The sequence below is a fragment of the Mus pahari genome, chromosome 16 (assembly GCF_900095145.1).
Source record: "Mus pahari chromosome 16, PAHARI_EIJ_v1.1, whole genome shotgun sequence".
Lineage (NCBI taxonomy): Eukaryota > Metazoa > Chordata > Mammalia > Rodentia > Muridae > Mus > Mus pahari.
Window position 1 is genome coordinate 50,295,962 of NC_034605.1, and position 9,194 is coordinate 50,305,155.

The following is a 9,194-nucleotide window of genomic DNA, read 5'->3' on the forward strand; positions in this document are numbered from 1 at the left end:
CTGTCCCCACCTCTTCTTGTGTTGCTCTCACAGAACCTCAGGAATGAGGCTTCCACTGCTGCTGATCAAGGAACCCAGACCTGAGTTCCCCTTGGAGCTCAGTTACTGTCAGGTCCACAGTAAAGGGAGACTTGGAAGGTCAGGAACCCCTGGCTCAGCATGAATCTGTGTTGTGTCTTTTGGAGTTCACCATGGTAACAAAGTCCCTTAGCATAATTTAACTTTTCTTATCACTTGAAGGCCTGTCTCCAAACATATCCACATGGAAGATTAGAGTATTGATAGCTACAGTTTGGGAGAGGTCACGGTGACAGATATGAAGATAAAAGCGTCCTCATATAGACTTTTAGCACATCATCTGTTGGGTTACAGTGCAAACTGTGAGTATTCATGCTACTAGATGGTTTATCTAGTGGGACCCAAGCATTCTGGGTGTTTAAATTATGCCTAGATCTCTCTCTCTCTCTGCCCCCTCTCCGCCTTCCTCTTTGTTTCTTTGTTTGTTTCTTTCTTTGTTCCTTCCTTCCTTCCTCCTTCCCTCTTTCTTCTTTCTTTCTTTCTTTCTTTCTTTCTTTCTTTCTTTCTTTCTTTCTTTCTTTCTTTCTTTCTTTCTTTCTTTCTGCTTAATGACTTTGTTTAGTGACCTGAAGGGCTTATTATTTGTAGCTTTTCTCAGAAGTTTGCCTTGTAAAACTTCTTGATGTTTAGTTCTTTCAGTGAACATAGACTCTGCAGTGTTGACGAGTTTACAAGGAGTTGAACTTAATGCCATAAGGCCCAAAGGGAAATCTTTAGAAAGGAGAAATTATTATGTAAAAGGCCCCCACATCTTTCTTCTCAATATAACTTTCTTTTCTTTTTTCTTTTGAAAAAGAAACTTTTCTAATTGATTCTTTGTGAGTTTCACATCATGTATCCCAGTCCCACTCATCTCCCTGTCTCTATCTTCCTCCTCCTCCTATGTTGTACTGTCTGGATTTGGCTTTATTTGATCTTTATGAGTCCCAGGTGTAAAACAGCGTTGGCCACCAAGCCAGGCATCAAGCTAGGAGAAACAAAGGACGGCCCTCTGCTCAGCTCCTGACTGATGTAAGTACAATATAACCAACAGTGTACCTCTTTGCCCATTGTTTTGCTCACTCTTTCTTTTCTAGGAGAGAATTATGTGAGAGGAGGCCCTCTTTTATTATTATTATTATTATTATTATTATTATTATTATTATTATTATTATTTTCTTTATTTACATTACAAATGCTATCCCGTAAGTTCCCTATACCCCCCTCTTCCCCCCCCTCCCCTACCCACCCACTCCCACTACTTGGCCCAGGCCTTCCCTAGTGCTGGGTCTATAAAGTTTGCAAGACCAAGGGGCCTCTCTTCCCAGTGATGACCGATTAGGCCATCTTCTGCTACATATGCAGCTAGAGACACGAGCTCAGGGGGTACTGGTTAGTTCCTGTTGTTGTTCCACCTACAGGGTTGCAGACCCTTCAGGTCCTTGGGTACTTTCTCTAGCTCCCCCATTGGGGACCCTGTATTCCATCCAATAGCTGGCTGTGAGCATCCACTTCTGTGTTTGCTGCTTTCCAAACGTGGCTGGAGAAGCCATATCATCATTCGGAAGTGTGGCACAACTGCTGTATGCCTATTGCAGCTGATAGCTAAGTCTGGTGTGGAGAGTGATTTGCCTGGAAGGGGGAGGGAATCATTCTTCAGTTTTGAAAGCTTTCAAAAACTTGACGAAAACCCGAAGCCCTGTGAAACCTCATCCATTTTGATGGGATCCATTGGGATGAGCTAGCATCTTATTTAAGCGGGCAGGGCTGTGTGTTCCAGCTGTACACTGAATGATCGCCTCCATTCAAACCTCTTAACTGCCACGGAAACATCTGGTCTGTGCTCAGTGCATAGATGTAAGTGAGCTTCAGCTCACCTAAGTCATTCCTTACTTAGCTTGTCCTACCACAGCTGGATGGATACAGAGGTAGAATTCAAGCCTGTGCTGGGTCCCTTCCATTGCTAAATGTATTCTCTTCCATGTTTTAACTTGCAGTAAGCTGTTCGTTCTTAGGGAAAAGAGTTAAGAATGAGAAAAAAAATAGCAATTATAACCGAGGCAAACCTGAACTTTAAAGAAGGCAAGGTTTTAGTTTATTTCATTTGCACTTAGAGGGTTTTTCCCCCCCAGTTATTACTCTGGATCAAGGGGAGGAAGGTTTGTATATGTTTCACCCCAGTGTGTAATTTCAGCCGTGTTCACACATTATGTGTAGTGATTATGCTAAATGTCTTGTTAGAACCCTAGTCTTGGTGTAGAGGCAGGGTGAGTCTATGAGACCCCACAGAGAACCGGAGCAGGAGAGTAGAGAGGAAAATAAAGAGCGAGGAGGAGATGGGCCAGTGGGGGAGAGAATGAGAAATGGAACATATTGTGTGTCTGTTTTCCTCTCTGAGACCCATTAGACGGCTTCTTACATCGTACTTCTACCTGCTTTACAGCGTCTTAGCCATGGGCTTTCTATCATGGTTATATGTCTTTTTAGACTTGTCTCAGAAAAGGAGGTTGCTTCTAATATCGGGTGGTTGAAAACTGATTTCAGAGCTCTGGTTCGTGGGCAAGACACAAGATGACCATTATGATTCTGTGCTATCATATCAAATTATAGGCAGGATTTCAGTTAAGAGGACCACAGTACTGCCTAGAGCATCATCTTCCCTGATTTGATTCTTAAAATAGAACAGAATCCTTTCAAATGAGTGAGGTCTGGGGCAAAATGCAGGCAAGCATGGCTCAGGGGCGTCCTCTTCGGGGGTTGATGCTCACTGGAATCCTGGTTGTGCCGGATTCAATTAGTAATCACGGGTGGAGTCATTGCCGTTTGTGAACCTGGGAGCCTTGATTGTGAATTATATTTACAGACTTCGTGTTCTTTCTAAAAGGATCCCTTTGTGTTCAAGGACATCAAGAGGCTTGCAGCTTGTTTTCTCTCTGTAGCATACATCTGACATCATTGCATTCACCATGATTTTGGACAATGGAGTCAGGAAGACTCTATGTGTATATTGTGACAATAGTTAAGTTAGCTTTTCTGCCTGAAGAGGAATATACAATCATTGCTAAGACTTAAAACATCCAGTATTGAAGTATCTTGAGAGTCTGAGGTGATTAGCCTTTGGCAGATGGGACTTAACTTTGTTGTGTTTTGTGAGGCATCGAGAAGATAATGTACGGTCTTCATCTGGAAGGATTGTCACTGACTGGAAAGTCAGGCTGTTTATAAATAAAAAATTAATATATAAAATACTTTGTGATTAAATGCCAACTCTATGGCATTTGGTATGTAGTTTTTCTATAAAGGCTTATATGTGTTGACTGCCAAGTTTAGAATAAACATTTTTTTTTTTTTTATGATGGGCCTTTACCAGGTCACTTGAGAGCCATTTTATCCATTAAGTAGTATATGGACCATTTTGTTTATGAAACAGATAATTAAGATATGTCACTAAAAGTAAATATGTATTGAGAATACATTACCTAAAGTCCTTGAAAGTGAGAAATCTTTTAGTAGCAGAAGGTGCTCTGCAAGCTTTTAAGGGAGAGAAGCAAAATAGTTTCACTCAACTATAAAACCTATGAGACACATCCTCTGGACCAGCAGGATAACCCCAATGATGCAATAGTAGCACTTTTATCTTGGGGATAACCAACAACTGTCTGGTTGGACTCAAGGCTTGATCAGTAAGAGGGAATTCACGCCTGATACTGTAAACTTAGAAAAACTATACAAGGCTGGAAAAATCATGGACCCTAGTCAAGACCCAACTCAACTGAAGTGTATTCCACGTGCATCTCATACACACAGTCTGATGGTCTTCTTCTTTAGTATACCCGTGTTTGGACGGAGAATACTCTCATGAGGATTGGTGTCGGGTTCTCCACTTTTGTGAATCCTATCAGTCCTTGAAGTGTTTTTTTTTTTTAGATCCAGAAGCATTTTGGCTTTTAGGTTTCAAAGTTTCAGATTATGATTATTCAGCTGAATCCCTGTACACGGCGAAGATACTAAAGCCAGAAGGAGAAGGTTAGATACTTGGGTTGTCTTTCCTGGGCATTACTTAGCAAGTATGTAGACATGTATGCTTGTGTTAACCATTAGTTTGTGGTCAATACTGGATGATTCCTAAACAGGTCAAAAGCTGGAGAGGGGCTGAGGATTCAGCCCCCAGCTTCAGGGTCACAGATTTTGTTCTACCTTGAAAGAAAGTTGCTTATCAGAAAACCAAAGAAGTCAGCCCTGCCTGTGGTCGGCCTCTAGAAAATTTAGTCTACAGTTTTCTTCCTAAATAAAATGCACCCAAGAGAGAAGCACCAGCTTGCTGACACCCTCATAATGGAGTATGGCCAAGGCAATTGTTGATCTCTTACAGCTTTTTGAAGAGTTAGCTCAGCCACTATGCTCTGAATAGGTCCACCCTTCTGCTGTTTAGCCAGCAATCTGCTCCGTTCCAGTGAATGGAAAAGCTGAGAGGCAGAATTTCAACTCTGTTTAAATTAGCAACCTGTCTTCTTGTGAGTTTGGGCACCTTCCTTTCCATTAAGTCTTCTACCAAGGAGAGGAAACACATGGTAGGCGTGGAGTATAATGACTGTATTTTGTCAACTCTAAGCCTCCTCGCGCTGTAATTTTTAACTAGCTACTAAGGCATCCTAGATGTGCACACAATGTGCAAATCCATTCTTAATACCGCTAAGTGGGATGCTAAGTGCCTACAAGAACTTAAAACAGATTTATAAAAACGGCAACAGGGTAACAATTACCATTATCCCCAGCTAAACTTCTCCTCTTCTGTGTTTTCATCAAGAGAGCGGTGTTGTTACTTCAACAGGCACAGTGTTGTGGTGACTTCTGTGGTACAAATAAAGCGAGACTGAAATTTTAATTGTGAAATTTAAAAGGGAAGTAATTGCTCAGTATTGGCTAATTCCATCTTTGTGCAATGACAGCAGCTGCGTTTCCCCTGCCTTGTGTGTTTTAACAGATGGCACTATTTCTTATGGAGTGTTAGCACAGCGGCCGAGGTGAGCCGAAGGAGAGAATGCTGTGACAGTGCGCTAAGTAAGACATTACTGACAGCCCTGCTGAGCGGCGGTACATATCTGCACATGGTGGATTCTCTTCTCACCTCTCCAGCCCCCAACCAAATGCTCTCCATTTGTGGCATGTGGAACCAGAATGCAAAGATGAATGGAAAATTAGGGCCCTCTTTCGGATTCACTTCTTTGCATACCGTTAGCGGGCTTGGGATAGAAAGCTCAAATCCGACAGAAAGTTGCACTGGATCAATCCCAGCACCATGCTGGGATACTTCCATACAAAGCAAAGAACTAGAAAGACTAGAAGGATCGGGGTCAGGATCTGCTATGCTCCCCTACCTCTGGATTGGTTCCCTTTGCCTAAAAACGCACCGGGCACTTTCTAGCTCTGAGTTGTGGTGATCCTCAAAGTCCCAGACCTTTTAATTCAATGCCACGGAAGGTAAAGTTAGCAGAGTGCATGATGGGAGCTACAGCGCCCTGGAAGCTGCTGGTATTGGTGACACATAGAGGAGGAGGAGCGCGAGGATCACAGTTCAAGGAATGTGACAGCGATTGAGCCAGAAAGCAAGTTCTGGAGTACGGAGTGCGTAGCTCACACGAGACATGGCCCCCACAGGCAGTTGCGTCTGAAGGCTTAGGCCCCAGGTATTAGTGGTGTTAGTGGAGGTTGTTGAGTCTCTGGACTGTGGAGTCTGGCTGGAGGAAGTGGGCTGCTGGAATTTAGCCTGTATCCTGGTCCTTCCTGTCCAGAGTTGATCAAGCAGCCCCGAGTTCCCGCCACAATGCCGTCTCACCGTGAATGATGATGCCTTCTACATGTGAGGTATATGAGCTCCTGCTTCCTTTAAGCTGCGTCTTGCAACAGGCAAAGTAACTTAGCATACTGACTCATCCTGCATTCGTTTCTCTCTTTCTTACGGGGCTGTAGCCAAAAGTTGACAGTTTTGTGGCACTGAAAGACGATAACTAACCAAATAAATGCTGTATGACTGCTCCGCGCTGGATGCTGCTAGCACTGGGGTAGCCATGGAGGGTAAAGCGCGGTCCTTGCTTTATAAGTAGAGAACACAGTGGAGGAGAGAGAAATTAGTGAAGTATAGTAGAGGTTTTAATGAGCTCACATACAGTGCAGTCTAAAAAAGCATATTAGAGGGCAGTGTCGTTAGCCGAGGCTATAGAAGGAAAGAGACGTCACTTGTTTGAGAGAATGGCAGTTTCCCTACTTTTCTCAGAATGTTTCCTCCTGGGAGCCAGAAGGTTCCCTGAGTTTCTACAGCTTCCTGCTCTTCCTGAGAGCACGGTGCTGGATGGGAGCTCCAGACAGTTGAGATGAGGGGAAGGGGACAGGAGACACAGGAGAAGGGAGAGGGGAAAGAGGAGAGAAGACAGGGCAGAGGGGCAGATGTGTTAAGAATTACATTCTTGGCATTTTAAAAGAATCCAACTTACCAACGGAATTGCAGTTGAGCCTATGCTTTCAGGAAGAACTCTGGTGCTGAAGAATCACTCAGAGGAAACTTGCCCACAACATTGACCTATATAATTGTGAGCAATACAGCCACAGACAACTCCATCTCAGGGTAGTGATCATGATGGCCACAGAAGTGAAAACTCTTGGCTTTCTGTTTCTAGAGAGGATGGTTTTAGAGGGCGGCTGCTATTTTGCCATCAATTCCGTTTTGACTCAGATGTATGTTGGACTTTACATGACACAGGACTATTATAGCTATGATGAAACACTCAGCAAAATTGGATTTTATGACAAGGGTAAAAAAAAAAAATAATTGTATCAATACTTACCGTGAGACATAGTAATTACAATAAAGTGGTATTGAGAATAAAAATGGACAAGTCGGTTTAGGAAAAAGAAGACAGTTGTAGTCCACAAGGCTGTGCTCTGATCTTGTAGAGTAACTATGGATTCCTTCCTAAGGTTTTATGGCTCTTTTCCATATTAGAAATAAAAAGGTATCTATCTTTGGATCACATGCAATAATATGATTCATGCAGTCCTACTTTTTACTTTTTAGTTCGATCAGTTTTCAATCACACGGTCTTCCCTAATCCAAACCAAAAAATGAACACTTTTGTTTTGTTTTGTTTTTAAAGATTTATTTATTATTATATGTAAGTACACTGTAGCTGTCTTCAGGCACACCAGAAGAGGGCATCAGATTTCATTACAGATGGCTGTGAGCCACCATGTGGTTGCTGGGATTTGAACTCAGGACCTTTGGAAGAGCAGTCAGTGCTCTTAACCACTGAGCCATCTCTCCGACCTCCAAATGCTTTCTAAGTACACTGCTTGTGGCGTGACCTAGGTCATGGGATGATAACTCTTTGGGACAACATTGAGACTTCTTTATACATGTGCCCTTTATAAAGGGAATTCCCAAAGTGAGTTTAAGTTGTGTGCACTTGTGTTCGAGTGTGGGGTGCACACAGACACACACAGACACATAGACATACACATACATACACATACGCACTTTCCTATATGCCCATATCTTCCTGAGCTATTTTAAAATGATACACTCTGAGATCTGTAGGGTTCATTGATAATGATTTGTCCAGCTTGGAGAGATGCACCAGGGGAGTGTTTCAATATCAAAGTCCTAGATGCAGGAGGCACAAGGCCACAGTAGTCAAGCAGACAGGGACACTCCAGGGATCACATGCTGCATGCAGTTGAGAAGGTGGGGTGCCACTGTCTGCTATACATTTCACACACCATTAGGTCATTTCTAAGTCCAACACTGATGGCACACTGCCCCCCAGGAACGCCAAATGCTTCTCACATTCAGTTGCTAAGTTTTATTGTTTATTTATCTCTTTGTGTATGGGCTGCCCATGTGAGTTTCTGTGTACCATATGCATTCAGGTGCCCGAGCAGACTGGAAGAGGACGTTGGATTTCCTGGAACGGTAGTTATAGCTGGCTGTGAGCCAACATGTGGGTGCTGTGAATCAACCCCTCGTTCTTTGAGAGAGTTATAATTTTTTTTTTTTTAACCATAGAACCATCTGCAGCTCTGTGGCAGTGCTTCATAAAGCTTATACCAGGCACTTCCAGAAGCTGCCATTGCCATAAGGTCCCACCAAGACTGACGAATGTATCCAGACAGAGAACCTGGATCTTTTCAGCTTAAGGATGCTGCTATCGTCACCCTGAGTCTCCCTGAATATTACTCTTTTTGAAAAGAGAGTTAACTGGGTTTTCACTTCCTCATTCAATGCCTGCATATAAATATGCATCTCTGTGGACCTCTACTATCACCAGGGCATTTAGTGTGTTTTTACTCTTTTTTAGTTTCTATACACATAATACTATTATGCCAAGATTTGTTAGTACAAGTATTTATACACATCCAAGAGTTTCTTAGTGTGAAAATTTCTCTGAGTGAGATAGGCTGGGCCAAAATGTTAGCCATCTGAAGTGTCTTAGCATGGAGTGTCTATGAAGCTGGATGTTGTATAGGTTAGTCGTTTCCTGCCATCCTGGTTAAACCTTCCCAAAACTTAAACTCCTTTCCTTTAATATTTAGAGTTTGCTTATAGCAAGATCCATGTGACTGGTAGCTGACTGCTTTCATCTCCTTGATGACATTTCTTGAATCTTGGGGAGATCACAATTCAGTATGGTTGTGAGTTGGAACAAAACTCTGATGGGATTAAGGTACCAATAAACATTTAATTTTAATGTTTACCTCAGTGCCAAATGCTGCACCTGGAGATAATATCTGACTGGATTTGGACCAAAAGGATGAATGAATGATTATTGGCCATGAACACAGATTTATTGAAACCACGCTTTGGCTTGCCCCTTGAACTGTCCTATACCTCAGTATTTAATTTTGAATTTTCTCTTTTTACCCTACCTTAAGAATCTTAGGGTTTTTTTCATTCCACCCACTTATGATGAAGCTCACTGCCTTGCCGCCTTCTGCCCATTTCTTTCTTTTCTTAAAATATTTATTATTTTTATTTTATGTGTTTGGGTGTTTTGAGTGCATGCAGGTATATATGCTATGTACCTGAGGTGCCCATGGAGTTACAGATGACTGAGTCACCATGTGGGAGCTAGCTGGGAATCAAA

The 9,194-nt window shown here is 42.6% G+C and overlaps 1 non-coding gene across 1 annotated transcript; it reads right to left on the bottom strand.

Moving 5' to 3' along the window:
• Positions 1 to 995: 995 nt before the first annotated feature.
• On the bottom strand, positions 996 to 1,137 carry LOC115065679. The gene has a single exon (XR_003845446.1). It is a non-coding gene; the product is annotated as a small nucleolar RNA SNORA48 (small nucleolar RNA).
• Between the last annotated feature and the right edge of the window lie 8,057 nt (positions 1,138 to 9,194).